Source organism: Choloepus didactylus, chromosome 7 (assembly GCF_015220235.1).
Source record: "Choloepus didactylus isolate mChoDid1 chromosome 7, mChoDid1.pri, whole genome shotgun sequence".
Classification (NCBI taxonomy): domain Eukaryota; kingdom Metazoa; phylum Chordata; class Mammalia; order Pilosa; family Megalonychidae; genus Choloepus; species Choloepus didactylus.
Window position 1 is genome coordinate 113,636,898 of NC_051313.1, and position 17,588 is coordinate 113,654,485.

Genomic DNA, 17,588 nt, shown 5'->3' on the forward strand with positions numbered 1-17,588 from the left:
CAGAGCAATGACATTTCTGGCAGGGAGTGGGGAATATGAAACAGTTTGCAACAGATGTAGCAAGATACCACAGCAAGGACAAAGTTTGGCAGGCATAGAAAGCATGAAGGTCATAGACCACATATTTACACTGCTTACTGGGAAAGCAACATTGAAGTTCATACCCAGTGATACAGAAGGAATCCTATGTGCTTCTAAGATTATCTGGAAAAAGCATTAATCATACAGTACAAAGGGGTAATAATGCAGTTGTGTGAAGGCAAAGATAACGTTACTATGGGAACTCTGTTTCCAGTTTCTTCTATTTATTGGGAAAATTAATATTTTAATTTTAATGTAGCATTAAAAAATTTTACAAAAAAATTAACTTGTATGTTTTTTTCTCCCAACTCTAATAACCTTAGAAACTATTAGTTTTCGAACATACTCTATAAGGGCAAGAATATGCAAGTAATTAGAACAATCCCAAACTTGCCTAAGGAACTCAGAATTTCTTCTCCCAAAATAAAAAATCTATTTAAACGACATTATTTTAAAGGCATATCACGTGTCCAATAGTAATAATATTCCCTATTTAAAACAGACAGTTGAGATCAAACAAATTATGATTGAGGGACACTAGAAACAGCCAGTTTCCAGGGAGAAGAGTTAGAAAGTCACCCACGCTGATTGACTATCTGGCTCTTGCTCCTATCCTCCTCTCCTAACCCTTCAACAAAGTGGTAACAAATGAACTCTGAAGTTTTGTTTCAGAACAGTAGTGCTTACATAGGGGTTAAGATTTAGATTCAGTAAGTCTGGAGCAGGGTCTATGTATTTAAGAGTTTACTAAGATTCTGCAGTTAACTTTGAAGATACCATTTGAGAGTAATTTCTTCATTGAGAATGCTTACTCTTTTGTTAGGGTTTTAGGATTAGACTTTCAGGTTGTGTCTGCAGTCCCACTACCACACATGAATACAGATATCCTCATTTTTCTCAGGAGAATGCACTCCGGGTCATATTTTACATTTCAATAAAATGAATTCTATTTTTCTAACAAACATCCCACAATGGGAAGGATTCCCGTTTGATTATAAACTTTTTGGCAATGAAGATAGTTACCAATTGGAAGAAATGCTAAGTATTGTTCCTGGGAGAGCTTCTAGAGCAAATTCAAAACTCTGAACTATTTTTTCAAAATCTAGAAACTTCTCTGAACATCACCACCTGCAATCTCTGATTCCTCATATCCCAGAAATGAATTTCTCTCATGCTGAGAGGTCCACTGGCTACTCATTTCAAACTTCCCTCCTTTGTTCTGAGTGTTTACAATGTCTCCTAGAGGTGGAGTGAAATTTCAAACTTTGCCAGATGCCATAATCAGATGCCATAATCTGATTCAAAATAAAGCCTAAGTATTCTTGAATTCCAAGGCCACTGGTTCTCAGAGACAAACCACTACCTTAGATCCAGAAACGTTAAGTTTTAAACCTGATAAATCATGGGAAGATGGCGGCTAGGTGAGACGGGCAAAAAAACACCTCCGTGAAAAACACTAGATAAAAACCAGAGGGTGATCCAGAATACCGGTTACAGCGATGCGCCAGCTGGACGAGATCTTCTAGTTCCAAAGGGGCTGTATACTTGGTGAAACTGGGAGTCTGCATTCTGAAACGAGTGAGTGAGCTGGCTGGAAAACCCGCAGCCACATGGCGGTCTGGGGAAACCAGGGTTTAGCATTTGGAGACCAACGGGCTCTTATTTAAAAAAAAAAAAAAAAAAAAAAACGGAAAAACCCCGGAGCGGCTGCAGCAGCGATACTGGGAACCGCGCGGTAAAACACAGCAAGAGGGGGCTGGGCCGGCCTCTCAGTGTCTGGCCTGGAAGATAGCCCGCTGCAGATACCCTTGGGGCCAGGGGAACAGAGGGGAGAGCCGGAAGCCGAAAGAAACCCCCCGCAGCTAGCAGCTCACTCCTGGGAGGGCTGGATAAACTCCTGACCAGGGCCATGCCCACAGCCCACAGCCCAGCCAATTGTCCTGGAGCTGGGAAGGAGGAACTGTGCGAGGAGGGGGGTGTGGAGACACCCCCGTTCGGCCATCTTTGCATCAGGCTGAAAGCGAGCCGGCACGGCACGGCAGCCCAGGGCTTCCCTTGAGGGACGGCGCATACTGGTGACGTAGCACGGAATTCCCTCGGCAGAGGTCCTGGAGGATCGCGGCTGGGCGGGGGGACCCGCTCAGAGAACCCAGGGACACTACGCCAAGTCTGGTGGTTTGTGGGACAGTGAGAGAGAGGGTCTGGGGCTGAAATGAAATGAAGGCTTAGACTCTTGCGGCGGCCTTGAATCTCTGGGAACCTGGGAGATTTGAATATTAAAACTGTCCTTCCTCCCTGGCCACCCGTACACACGCCCCACATTCAGGGCGGACAGCTCCAGCAACACATCAAAACTGAGGTCTCCAGCTGAACCCCACAAGAATCGTTTCCCCAAACACCGCGGGGACAAGGTGGAGAACTGACTTGAGGGGTATAGGTGACTCACAGGCGCCATCTACTGGTTAGTTAGCGAAAGTGTACGCCAACAAACTGTGTTTCTGAAAAATCAGATAGGTATTTTTTTTTCCAACTTGAAAGAATCCTATCAAGCAAAGCAAATGCCAAGAGGCCAAAAACAACAGAAAATCTCAATGCATATGATAAAACCAGATGATATGGAGAATCCAACTCCAAACACACAGATCAAGATATCAGAAGAAACACTGTACCTCGCACAATTAATCAAAGACCTAGAATCGAGGAACGAAAACATGGCAAAGGATTTAAAGGACATCAAGAAGACCATGGTTCAGGATATAAGTGACATAAAGAAGACCCTAGAAGAGCATAAGAAGACATTGCAAGAGTAAATAAAAAAAAAAATAGAAGATCTTATGGAAATAAAAGAAACTGTTGGCCAAATTAAAAAGACTCTGGATATTCACAATACAAGCCTAGAGGAAGCTGAACAACATCTCAGTGTCCTAGAAGTCCACAGAACAGAAAATGAAAGAACAAAAGAAAGAATGGAGAAAAAAATGGAAAAAATCGAAATGGATCTCAGGGATACGATAGATAAAATAAAACGTCCAAACTTAAGACTCATTGGTGTCCCAGAAGGGGAAGAGAAGGGTAAAGGTCTAGAAAGAGTATTCAAAGAAATTGTTGGGGAAAACTTCCCCAACCTTCTACACAATATAAATACACAAAGCAGAAATGCCCAGTGAACTCCAAATAGAATAAATCCAAATAAACCCACTCTGAGACATATTCTGATCAGACTCTCAAATACTGAAGAGAAAGGAGCAAGTTCTGAAAAGCAGCAAGAGAAAAGCAATTTATCACATACAAGGAAACAACAGAGGACTAAGTTGTGACTACTCAGCGGCCACCATGGAGGTGAGAAGGCAGTGGCATGACATATTTAAATTCTGAGAGAGAAAAATTTCCAACCAAGAATACTTTATCCAGCAAAACTCTCCTTCAAATTTGAGGGAGAGCTTAAATTTTCACAAAACAAATGCTGAGGAGACTTTGCCAATAAAAGACCTGCCCATCTTCATATACTAGAGGGACCCCTACCAACAGAAAACCAAAGAAAAGAGAAGAGATATAGAGAATTTTACTGACATATATACTACCTTACATCCCAAATCACCAGGACATTCATTTTCTCCAGTGATCACGGATCTTTCTCCAGAAGGAAACATAAGCTGGGACATAAAACAAGCCTCAAGAAATTGAAAAAAAAAAAAAAAAAAAAAAAAAAATTGAATATACTCAAAGCACATTCTCTCAACCACAATGGAATACAAATAGAACTCAATAATTTTGAACTGTAACTCCACTATTTACTTCCTACATGATAGAAAATACACAAACTCTAATGACAAATCAGAGGTTTGAACTCAACATATGTAATTTTAGACAACTATAAAGGTGGGGGAATGGAGGAGTATAGGAACATAGTTTATGTGTCCTATTCAAGTGAAGGTGGTATCAAAGAAAACAAGATTGATATGAATTTAAGAGGTTAATTTTAAGCCCCACAGTAAACACAAAGAAATTATCACAGAATATACCATAGAGATGACAAGTAGAGTTTGGGTTAAGAGAAATGGGGGGAAGAGGCGATGGGGAGTTAAGAAATGAGTGTAGGGTTGCTGTTTGAGGTGAAGGGAAATTTCTAGTAATGGATGGTGGGAAAGAGCGTTACAACAGTCTAAATGTGATTAATCTCACTAATGGAAGGCTAGGGAGGGGGCAGAATGGAAGATTTAGCTGTATATATGTTTCCGCAATTGGAAAAAAAAAAAAAAAAAAAAGACAGTCAGAAATAGATGACATCGAATGCCAAGGATAAACTTGGATAAAATTAGAGGATAGAGGACAGGTGGCTCAAAGAGACACAGTTGAGACATAAGGAAAAGGAAATATAGAATGTAAGCTTCGTATCATTGTTGAATCTCTTGTACTTCTTAGCTGCGCTTAATGGGATTGCATAAAAGAATATTCTTGTTCGTGGGAAGTGTATACGTGAATTATAGTGTATGTTCAAGGATGTGTACAGCTAGCTCTCATATGTTCAGAACACAGAGCAACAGATGATAGATGATAGGGAGGGAGGGAGGGAGGGAGGGAAAGAAATAGCGATGTGACAGCATGTTAAAGTTGGTGGATTGAGCTATCGGGGGAGGGGGGTCCGGGTATGATGGAATTCTGTGTATGGGGTTAGTATTGTTTTTGCAACTGTTCCTATAACTTTGAATTTATTTCAAAAGAAAAAACTGAAAAATCACGGGCTATCTGAATGAGACAATGTCTTGCTCATCTTTCTATTCCCTGTGCCTGAAACATTTAGTAAACATTCTGAATTTTTTTTACTGACATAGTTGTGACCTAATTAGGTTTCTTAATCAAGTGTTGTGCATGAAACAAAATTTGCTTCTAACCATATAATAAAGGAATAAAGAACAATGAAGAAAAAAATATTCTCTTTTCTGGTTAAGTAACATTCCTGTTTCTTCAGTGTTGCTCTAATGATTAAACCTTCTTGGACAGAGACAGAAACGATTTGCCAAAATGCTAGACAAGATAGGTCAACGTAAAGCTGGACAGAGAATTCAGAGGTTTCTACTGATTAAAACACTTCTTAAAAATCCACTAATCTAAGGCTAAAAAATCTACATCTAAGCAATAGCCACTAGACATAATTTAGAGAAATTGGTAGAGTTCTTCACTCCCCCAAAAATCTTATGACAACTTACTAAACCTAATTTCTGATGCCTACAATGACACGTAACCACTGCCATCACCACGAAATCCCTTTAAATTCTCTCTTAGCTAGTAGCTGATGAACCTCATCAGAGCTCAATATTTAAGGGAACAGGTCATAAAAACAAATGTTTTTATGGACAGGTTGCTTATATGAACAAAGAGAACCAGGTTCAGGACAATATGGAGTGGTTGGCCTGTGGCAATCTCAAGGATGCCTACCAGTCTAAAGGAGCAACATCGATTCAACTCCAGCCAAGCAGAGCCATAGAAAAATTTTAAAAGAAAAAAAAAGGTACATTTTTCAAAAGAGAAGCCAAACATTTAGAATTTATATGAAATATCCCCTAGTTTTAAAACACTGCAGGCCAACTGGAGAGGCTGAGCCTACTTATAATTGTGCCTAAGAGTCTCCCCCAGAGAGCCTCTCTGTTGCTCAGATGTGGCCTCTCTAAGCCCATGCAGCAGGTAAACTCACTGCCCTCCTCCCTACGTGGGACATGACTCCCAGGGATATAAATCTCCCTGGCAATGCAGGATATGACTCCCGGGGATAAGCCTGACCCAGCATCGGGGATTGAGAAAATATTCTTGACCAAAAGGGGGAAGCAAAATGAAACAAAGCTTCAGGGGCTGAGAGATTTCAAATGGAGTCGAGAGGTCACTCTGGAGGGTACTCTTATGCTTTGTATAGATACCCCTCTTTAGTTTTTAGTATATTGGAATAGCTAGAAGGAAATACCTGAAACTTTGAACTACAACAGAAGGAAATACCTGAAACTGTTGAACTATAACCCAGTATCCGTGATTCTTGAAGATGACTGCTTAACTACGTGGCTTACATGGTGTAACTGTGTGATTGTGAAAACCTCGTGGCTCACACTCCCTTTGTCCAGTGTACAGACAGATGAGTAGAAAGACAGGGATAAAAACTAAATGAAAAATACGGTGGCTGGGTGGATGGAATATTTTGGGTGTTCCTTTTTACTTTCATTTATTTTGGGGGTGGTGGTAAGGAAAATGGTCAAAAGTTCATTCTGGTGATGAATGCACAACTATATGATGGTACTGTGAATGGCTGATTTGCACACTGTGGATGACTGTAGGGTATGTGAATATATCTTAATAAAACTGCATTAAAAAAAAAAAAACAACACTGCAGGGCAAAACAACACATTTGCACATAACTTCTACTTCTGTGTTTCCTTTCAAAATACAAATGCCCCTGGGAGAGTTATCCATTTCTAAGGTTTCTAAGGCTATACCAATGCCTAAGGATATCAACGCAATGAATTTAGCACCATAGGTAACTCAATAAAGGTTTGTTACATGGATGGATATATCTGAAATTACAAAATAATTCTGGCGTGTTAATACAGCCTAAAGAATAAAAAGCAAATTTCACATAGCTTCACAATTTGCACAGAGTTGCCTCTTCTGTCTTATATTCTTATACTCTATAGGAATATGTATCATCCTTTATATTTCCTGTATATTTTCCTATATCTTTTGCTTATACTTTGCTGTGTTGGTGGCAAGATGACCTAAGTACTAACAAACAATCTAAACTGATTTTTTTTCTTCATAATGTATATTATTATTGAAGTGTTAGAATAAGGGTTTCAAAATTAAGTTTCAAGATTTTTAGGGCCAGGATTGTGATAGTCATGTATGTATTTTCCAACTCCCACTTACCTACTCCTGGCTTCACCTAGGTTCTTAATAAATAAATATTTGCTAAACTGAGTTAGTTTCATTACAAAGATTCTAATATTTACAAAAGGAATTCCCTTGAGTATCATGTTTCTTTAGTAGCACCTTGCATTTGGCTGGTACTCAATAAATACTTGTTGCATAGTTTACAGATCTTTATTTACTAAGATTGAAGCTGAGGGAGATAAAATTAAAGCACTGGAAGTCTTACACAATTGAACAATAAGAAATGATACATTCCTTTTCAATTAATTTTCATTTGCAGCTTTTTGAAACTATGTTAAAAAAGAAAAACTGCTGCACCAGCCCTATAAAACACATATACCAAAGTCCTTCTGTGATAAATAATATAGATTAAGTTTAAGCTTCCATATCTTCAAAAGGAAGATGTGCTAACAGCAACTACAACCAGCTCACTGTCTCAGATGGGTTTTGCTAGACTTCATTTTAGCTTCAGCAAGAGCAGCTCATACAGGCTGGAGTTGTGCTGGATACCTGGATGCTGGGATGTGGAAGTCAACAGGACTTTAATAGAAGTTTTAAACTAATCACTCTTTAAGTCACACGTTTCTGCCAATTCTTCTTCAATATATCAGGGATAGCACTGTTGTTTTGATATTATGTAATCAAACACAATTTCAAAGTTGACAAAAAGTGAGCCCATAAGGAGACCATCAACTTTTAGTTTGTTTTCTGGCACCACCTGGGGGGAACACGGAAGCTAACGCTGCCCAAACCTGACCCTCCATTCCAATCCATAGTCCTGCCACTTACAATCCAATTGTATTTCACAATGGAAGACTTGGACAGTTTTACTTCAAGAACTCTAACTCTCAGTTCATCGGACCTGATGTTAGTTTTGAGATAAGTTTCTCAGCACAATACTATTTGTAAGGGTTGATATTTCATGTTTTTATTCTTTCTTTGAAGTCTTTGAAAGAAACTTCACACTCCATCTTACAATTACCATATGAGTATGTTGGACCCATTTATAAGTCAAAGATACATTATAGAAGCTAAGTGATCCACAGTTTCCCTATATCTTGAAACATTTTGCCATTTCATCATCCTGGGAATTATTTTATCATTATTCACCAATTATATCTAACCATGCTTAAAAAAAGACTGCAATAACAGGAGAAAGGAAAAATGATGGAATTGTCTACAAGGAAAGATGATGCAATGGGTGAAATAAATCATTAACCTACAATTTTCTCATTGCATTGCCCAAAGTATTTATATCATCTTTCAAGAAGAAATGAAAGACTGGAGAGACCATCTTTGTAGTCTGCTTTAAGCTTCCAAAGAACATTTTTGAGAATTCAGAACTTCTCATTTTCTGTCCATGATGGCAAACAGAAGAAAATTAACAGAGTAAGATGGTTCCCAATTATTACCCAAATCAAATGATGAATGCATAGAGATGGAAAGCAGCACTCTAAACTCAAAGAATTTAGTTCTAGAGACAAAAAGGAAATATGATATTCTCATCTAGTTAGTCATTTATCAAAGACTTTATCACCCAATATTTTACAAGAACACAGAACACCCCATTTTGCTAAAAGTACATGTGACAATATTCTCTCACGTTTTATGACATTCATGTGCCAAAATTGACTTGATAAAGTGATGTGTTTTATATCAACACTTATTAGGAGTTCTAGTAAAGTTGTTTTTCACTATCCTTTTGCTCTATAAAACAACTTAAAATATAAAAAATAAAAAGATACACTGCACGTAGATGGTAAATGGTGATTATTTTTCCAACTTACCAGAAGGTTCAACATCAACTTTCTCCATCCTACCTTCTATACTCATCCTCTTGAAAGGTGCTACACTGTTATCATTTACAAATACAAAAATGTATATAATTGGCTAAATTTGTAATATAACCCATATTGACTGTAGAAAAAAATCTAGAAAAGACAAAGAAAAAAATGTTTTAATAAAGTTATTTGCCCATAATTTCACCATGCAGACTCAATTTCTATACACATTTTGGTGTTTCACATCAGAAATACACACACACACAATATGTATGATGTTACATGTCACAATGTTTATGTGTGCATATATAGTTTTCTACAAAACAGAAACATTGAGCATGCTACAATACAGCTTGCTTCCTTCACTGAAAAATATAAACAAATATTTAAAAATACATTAAATTTGACAATTATTAAAACCTCTTAGAAATTCCATGATTCCTCCTTCAATAACAATTAGTTTTCCAGGACATCTACCTAACCATGAGCAGAAATCACCACAACACCCTGAGATCTCATTACTTAGGATACAGACATGAGACTGTTATCTGCTTCCATAGGAATGAAAATAACAAACAAAAAATTCACAGAAAAGCATAATTTAGTCCGAATTTTGGAAACAATAAGACCGCTCTTATTCCTGAGTCCTAATTATGATAGTAGCCTGATTCGTAAGTGCTGACTTCATCATGTTGAAGTGCCCCTAATTTCTCAGAATATGAGAGATGAGGTATTCCTACAAACATAATAAGAGTGAAAGTCAGCCCAAATTCTTCTACCCATACATTAATCACCACCAGCATTTCTATCACCCTCTAGGCTGGAAGCACAAGTTGGGTGTAATTCCCCCAGGCCTGGGCCCTGATTTTCTTATTTCCCTTTTTAGCAAGTCTGTGTACTTTAAATGTACCCCTTGTTATGCTCTCTTGGTATCCTTAAAAGTATATTCCAATTGTGCCTTCTTTTGTACAGAACAAGTAGAAAGCAGAGAAATAAATTCAGGTTATAATTTTTCCAGGAGGATTCTACTTCACCAAGCAAGGTACTACTTACCCTACAATTAATTTTAATACTGTAGCAGGTAAGATTTTTTTCTTTATGTTTTAATCTGGGAACTAGAACAAATTCAGCAATATAATGTCAACATTAATTTGAGGGGAGATGAAAAATGACTTAATAACACTGCAGCAGGATTAATATTGTATGATAGATCATAGAGCCATAAAACTCTTGACAAATTCATTTTTGTATCACTGTATATTCTTGCTAATAGGGCAGGGCATATCTGAAAGTTGTTAATACCTTACTGTACATTAAAATGTCAATCAAATTGCACTGAAAGGGGTTGTACTTTGCAGGAGGTGGGAGAAAAAGAATTGTCCTCATCCATCTGCAACTTGCATTTAAGTACAACATGTAGAACAATAAAAGCAGAGTGATTGCAAGCAGAAAGCTAATGCTTGCCTGAAATCAAGTGGTACAATTCAGAAAATGAGTTTACAGTTATCAGGAAATCTGCTTCCACTTCAAGACTCTCAGGCTGACGAAGTAGAGAACAGGTCAGCAAATGATACAAGAGATATTTTACCCCTAACACCTATAAACAAGGTGCCAATCTAATAGATGATATAGGGGAATCCTAGTAATGGTACCAAAACGCTAACAGTCCTTAAACAAAAGGAACAGGAAAAATATTTTCTGCTTCTGGCCAAGATGGAATAACAGGGACTGGATTTACCTTCCTGTCCGAAACAACAAACTACTCAGACAAAAATACATGAAACAAAGTTTTTCCAGACCCTGAGCATCAGGCAACAAACAAGGAAAATGATCCCTGAGAGAGGAGAATCTAGGGAGACAAGCCCTTCAATTACCTAAGCTTACTGCCTTGAAGACAGTTTCTAGACCACGAAAACAGGGAAGGGAATTTGAAGTAGAGCTCAGCTGTAGCACTGGCCTCACGGCCATCCAACCCAGGTAGTTGCAGCTCAGAAGGGCCTCGTGCTTGCAGGCTGTGTCGCCATCTTAAAATTCTAAAATAATTTTTGAGCAAAGGGCTTTGCATTTTCATTTTACACTGGACCCCACAAATTATATATCTGGTCCTCCCAGGCAGATGCTATGAGTTGAGGAAATGAGCTGAGAGTCCAGTGAGACTAACGCAGCTAGAATTCATAGGACAAAACAGCAGAGGCAAGAGCTGCAGAGAGAGAATACTGGAGATTGGCAGAGGGTTCCCCTTGAGTATTCAGCAGAGTACAGATCATCATATGAAAAAAAAAAAAAACTATGCACCACCAAGAAAAGAATTATCTGAACAAATTAGAGGGAACAGTGCCTGGCATGCACGCAGAGCTGATAACAATGCCTGTTCCCACAAGTCAGACCAGAAAAACACATAATTCAGAAGCATTGGGTAGAGTATCCGAGAAGGTCTTGCGCCTCAGGAGTGAGAATAATTAAGACTAGACTGAGCACCTCTCTGGATTCATCCAAGAATTCATAAGAGCAAGACTCCAAAAGATCAAATTGTTTCCAAGTAACTTTACTTCATCCCAAAACAAAGCTCCAGATGATTTGTATGTGTATAAAAACTTCCACCATCCAACAAGGCAAAACTGACAATACCTGGCATCCAAGTAAGTATCAGGCATATGAAGAAACAAGAAAACACAATCCATAATAAGGAAAATATCAATCAACCACAAATGACCCAGAACTGACACAGATGTTAGAATTAGATAAGAACATTAAAACAACATCAAAATTTATAGGGTGCCATCAAAGCAGTAATAAAATAGAAATTTATAGTATTAAACACCTTTATTAGAAAAGAAGGTCTCAAATCAATAAACTAAGCTTCCACCTTAAGAAATTAAAAAAAGAACAAATTAAACTCAAAGTAAGCAAAAGAAAAGAAATAATAAAGACCAAAGTGGAAAGCCATGAAATAGAAAACAGAAAAACAAGAGAGAAAAGCAATGAAACTAAAATGTGGTTCTTTGAGAAGGTGAATATAATTGATAAACCTTTAGCCAGACTGATCAGAAAAAAATAGAGGACACAAATTACCAATATCAGGAATAAGAGAGGTATCATCACTACAGTTTCTATAGATGTTAAAAGCATAAGGGAATTGTATTGAAGGAAATAAGCTGGACACAAAGGGACAAATATTCTATGATCTCACTGATATAAAAACAATTAGGATTAAGCAAACTCACAGAATCATAATCTAGAATAGAAGTTATTAGGGGAGAAGGAGTGGAGGAGGGAAGAGGGTGTTAATGCTTAAAATGTAGAGTTTCTACTTAGGATAATGGAAAAGTTTTGGTATTGGACAGTGATGATGGTAGCACAACACTGTGAATGCAATTAACAGCACTGAATTATATACTTGAATGTAGTTAAAAGGAAAAATTTTAGGCTGTTAATCTTAATAGACCTGTATCTACTAAAAGTAATTGCATTTGTAATTAAAAACCCTCCCACAAAGAAAACTCGAGACCCAGATGGTTTCAATGGTAACTTCTCCCAAACATTTAATGAAGAAATAATACCAATTCTAAACAAACTCTTACAGAGAATTGGAGGGAATACTTATCAATTCATTCTATGAGGTCACCATTACCCTGAAACCAAAACCAGGAAAAACCATTACAAGATAAAACTACAGACCAATAACCATCAGGAATATAGATGTAAAGGAGGTAGTGACAAAGACGGGAGATCAGTACCTACAAGAATAATTACCATTAAATAAATGGAATAATGGAAAGATAATGGAAGGATAATGGAAGACAGGTTACTCACTGTAAGAAAGGAACATTAAAAATTAGAAAGGGAGAAAAAATAAATACTGCAGTATTAGATTGGAATTATCAGCATAAATTCACAATGTTCAATATACTTAAGATATATAGAGAAGTAAATTGTGTGTATATGTACCCACTGAGAGGGTGACGAAGCAGCAACACCCCAAACAGCAATGAGCACACTAATCACCCAAATCTTGACTTCTAAATACCATTTTCCACTAAAAAGCACCAGAGCTCCTTGGAGAAATGACTGATTCCAGGACTGGGGAAGGAAAATTGTAAGATGAGCCTGGAACATCCTGCTGTGCCAGAAAGCAAGAAAATGTTCAAGAGTGATGGGACCATGCCAAAGAAGACAGAGAAGTCAGCCTGATGGGGCTTCCCATGGCCAAATCCAGAAAAATTTGAGCATCAAAATGACAGTTAACAGATTATATAACACACTGAATAAACAGGAAACTGAATACATACAGACATAAATTAAATAATTAAGTAAATAGAAAGTGTGATAGGAATAAAATATTTACAGTTTTCAATTTTTTAAAAAAATGTTTATAAAAAAACATTTAGTAATACAAAGGCAAGAAAAGTAACTCTACAGTGTCCAGCAGACATCATCTTAATAAAGCAAAGTAATCATCATTAGTAAATGGCCAAACTGAAATTGTATGCCAATTGACAGGGCACAGTGAGAAGGTAGCATCATTCTGTGACATTCCTCCAAAGGTGCATAACATAAATCATGAGGAAACATCAGACAAACCCAAATTAAGGGACATTCTAGAAAAAAGAGACAGTATGGGCACATACGCTATAAAAGACATTACTAAGACAACTGGTGAAATTTGAATCGGGTCTGAGGATTCGATTGTAGTAATGCATCGATGTTAATTTCCCAATTTTGAGCATTGTATTTTAGTTATATAGGAAAATGTTCTTGTTTTCGTAAGATAAATACTAAATTTTGGGGAACCATGGAGCATCCATCATCAGGTCAGCAAATTACTCTCAAATGGCTCTAGAAAAAAAGTTCTTTGCAATTTTTTTCTTAACTTTAAAAAAAAGAGGGGGCCGGGGAAGGGTTTCCCTGGACGAGCCGGCCCCTTTCATCCATGAAGTGAAAGCGACGTTGGGGTCAATGAAAACAAACACGGAGCCCGGTGGAAAGGCAAGCAGGCGAGGAGGACAGAAAGCCAGGGCGCGGACACGCAAGCTGGAGATCAGCCTCGGCTGCGTTGGAGTCATCGCCGCTGTCGCTGCGGCTCGCCTGGAGATGCCCGAGCTGGCACTTAGCAGCCCCCATACTCCACGCGGTGACCGCCATCCCGGCCTCTAAGGGCCACCACATCCCAGCAGTGCGAGCAGGCTGAGGGCAACTTGGTGCCGGCCAGGGGCGCCCAGGGAGGTACCTGGGTGGGTCTGGAAAGGCTGGCCTAGGCTCTGCGCCTTCATCATCACCGAGGCCGGAGCCGGGTCAGGAGGATGCGCAGCACCAGGCTCTGAAGCCTGGAGGGGGTTCTGTACAAGTGGACTAACTATCTCACAGGTTGGTAGCCTCATTGGTTTGTTTTAGATAATGGAATCCTGTACTAATATGATTCACAAGATGATGTTTGCAAAGGGAGCAAAGGAAGTATAAAGATGGCAGTTTGTGAAATTAAAGTCCATTCAGCAGACAACACAAGAATGGAATTAATCATTCCAGGAAAGAAGCATTTCTACATGAAAGCAGTGAATGCAGCTGAAAGACAGAGGTGGCTGGTTGCTCTGGGGAGCTCCAAAGCCTGTTTGACAGATACTAAGACTAAAACAGAAAAAGAAATAAGTGAAACCAATGAATCTCTGAAAACCAAAATGTCTGAACTCCACCTGTACTGGCATCTCCTAATGAAACAAGTTCATACAATTCAAGAATTTGTTCAACATGATGAGAGTCATTCATCTTCCATTGTGGAAAACATGAATGAAGCCTCCTCTTCGCTTAGTGCCACCATCATCACAACACTTGAGGAATGTGTGAAAATAGCGAATGCCAAGTTTAAACCTGAGATGTTTCAACTGTCCCATCCAGATCCCTTCGTTTCTCCTGTCACCTTCTCCTGTTCAAATGATGAAGTGTTCTGTCAGCCCCCCTGGTTCTTGCAGTTCAGAGAGGAGTAGCCACTCTATAAAAGAACCAGGATCTACACATCACCAATTATCCCAGCGATGCTGAAGAACCTACGCAGATACAGACTCTTGTAATGATATTCCCCTTGAAGACCCAGATAGAACTGTTCACTGTTCAAGAAATACACTTAATGGAGATTTTGCATATGTTAACATTCCTGAAGAAAGAGGATTAATGGCCCAAAAAAAATCTGATTCAAAAGATCCTCTTCCATCCTTCTCTTCCTGAGGAAACTGAAGTGCCCAACTTCCTCTAAGTATTGCTATGCAAAAGCTGGTATAACTAAACTATTGTTATAGGGAGTAGTTTTTCCCTTTACTTAGAATTTCTCCGCACTTTACAGACTATTGTAAAACAAACAATCCACATACCTTTGAAGTGTATTTTATCTTTATATAATTTTCAAGAGTATTTTCCTAATAACTTCACTGTGTGAATATGCATCTTTCTTTTCTTTTCTTTTCTTTTTTTAAACAAATGATGATGTAACATTTTGACTCCCTAAGGACAAATGTAGATATTTTTCTAAAAAACTGTGAGGGACTGACAACTTAGTCAGTGTGTATTTTAGCTTTTAAACATGAAATTGTATAAGGTTTCAGTTTGACAGAGTGTGATATATATAACTTGTGCCATGGACCAAATAAATGGTCACTCTACCCCAGCTAAAAGTGAGTTACAATAGCAGCCTGATGGAGATTGTATTGTGTTCCTTTAAGGAAAGAGGAATACTTAATGTTCTAAATATTTTAAACCCAAATAACATGACACATTGAGGAGTTTTTAAAAACCAGATCATGCTGTCTTTCATATATGAAGTTGACACTACTGATTTGTCAATATCAAATGTTGGGTTAAGGTATTTAATTTTTTTTTTATTTTTCTGTTGCATCAAAAAATGATTGCGTTCTAACTTTTGTAACCTACCAAATTTAAGATGTGCAGACACTGTTACTTACATTGTTTTAGAAAAGAGGTCAACGTGGTAGTGACCTTGCTCACTTACACCAGAAAAATAAATGACTTTAATGGAAAAGGATTTTAGTGCTTTTTTTTTTCTACAATAGATATTAAGCTGCTGTTGTAAGGTATTAATGTTTGCAGCTCTTTAGACTATCTAGAGACTTTTAAAAATAATTATTAATATTTAAACAAAAAAGAAATTGTTAAAGTGATTGCTCTTCATCACTTTAGAAAATGGCATAATTTAATGAAAGAACAAACAGCATTTTTTAGTAGTGTCTGCCCTTATCTGTTGTCAGTGTTTGCCTTGTACATTTTTTAATTCACTTTGGAGTGATGGTTTTGTCCAAGTTCTTGGATGAGGAGCACTCTAAAACAAAGTGGTTTGGTGTTTCTAAGTTAATCAGATGATTAATAAATATATGGTTTCTGCACTCAAAAAAAAGGGGGGGGGGGGTGCAGTGAGAAAAGAAAGAAAATCCACTTAACGGTCATGCAACCCTAGATACAAAATCACGTTCAGCCACTAACTAATCACAAGGACTTGGACAAGTTGCTTAATTTCTCTAATCCTTGTTTTTGCACTTAAAAAAAAATGGGAATCTACCTCATGATCTGTGAAGTGAGATATGTTTATAAAACACCTTAGCACAATACCTGTCATTTAATATGTAGTCTTTAACTGACAGTTAAAATTTCTTTGAAGATAAAACCTAATAATGCTTGGTTTGCTCTAAAATGTTTGGAAGAAAATACCCAATCCTGACTGCATCCTGCATTTTACAGATTTTTGGTTGCCAAACACAGTTGCTGTTTGTAGAGCCTGCTGTTTGCAATTCTGTACCACAGACCGATGGTAGGTCACCGCCTTTGCAGAGAAGGAAAATGTAAATGCCAAGTTCCTCTACTGCTCCCCATTTGTCCACAAGCATTCGGTCTGGTTTGAGGTGCCTTTTTTTTTTTTTTTTTTTAAAGAGAATTTGGGGTTACAGAACAATCACCCATAAGATACAGAATTCCCATATATCATCCCATTATTATCACCTTGCATTGGTGTGGAACATTTGTTACAATTGATGAAAGCACATTTTTATAACTGCACTATTAACTATCGTATTTGGTTTAACTTAGGGTTCACTATTTGTGCTGTGCAGTTCCATGGCTTTTTTTTTTAAATGCAATTCTACTCAGATATATACACATACCAGATAATCATCCGAAGTGTACAATCAATGGCTCATGGCATCATCATATAGTTGCACATTCATCACAATTTTTTAATATTTTCATTACTCAAAAAAATAAAAATAAAGAACACCCAAAACATCCCAAACCCCTCTTCCCCCATTATTTATTTATTTGTTGTCATTATTTTCTTACTCATCTGTCCATACACTGGATAAAGGGAATCTCAGTCACAAGGTTTTCATAATTACAGTCACACTGTAAAAAGCTACACGGTTATACAATCTTCAAGAATCAAGGATACTGGATTACAGTTCAGCAGCTTTAGGTATTTCCTTCTAGCTATTCTAATACACTAAAAATTAAAAAGGGATATCTATATAATGCATAAGAATAACCTTCAAATGACCTCTTTATTCTATTTGAATTCTCTCAGCCCCTGAAACTTAATTTTGTTTCATTTCTCTTTGCCCTTTTGGTCCACGAAGGCTTTCTCAATCCCAAAATGCCAGGGCCAGGCTTATCCCCGGGAGTCATGTCCCATGCTGCCAGGGAGATTTATACCCCTGGGAGTCATGTCCCATGTAGGGAGCCATAGATTTTTAAAAAAATTTTTATTCTAGTAGAAGTTGTTCTTTAGGGGATCCTTAACTTACAAGTTAAAGTGATTACTCCATC

General features: G+C 37.8%; 1 protein-coding gene and 1 pseudogene across 5 annotated transcripts in view; one reads left to right on the plus strand and one right to left on the minus strand.

The window, feature by feature from the left end:
* The window catches only part of ZFAND3 (zinc finger AN1-type containing 3), a 448,733-nt gene that overhangs the window by 245,136 nt on the left and 186,009 nt on the right, over window positions 1-17,588 (minus strand). The window lies entirely within an intron of this gene.
* On the plus strand, window positions 1,492-14,990 carry LOC119539622 (annotated as a pseudogene).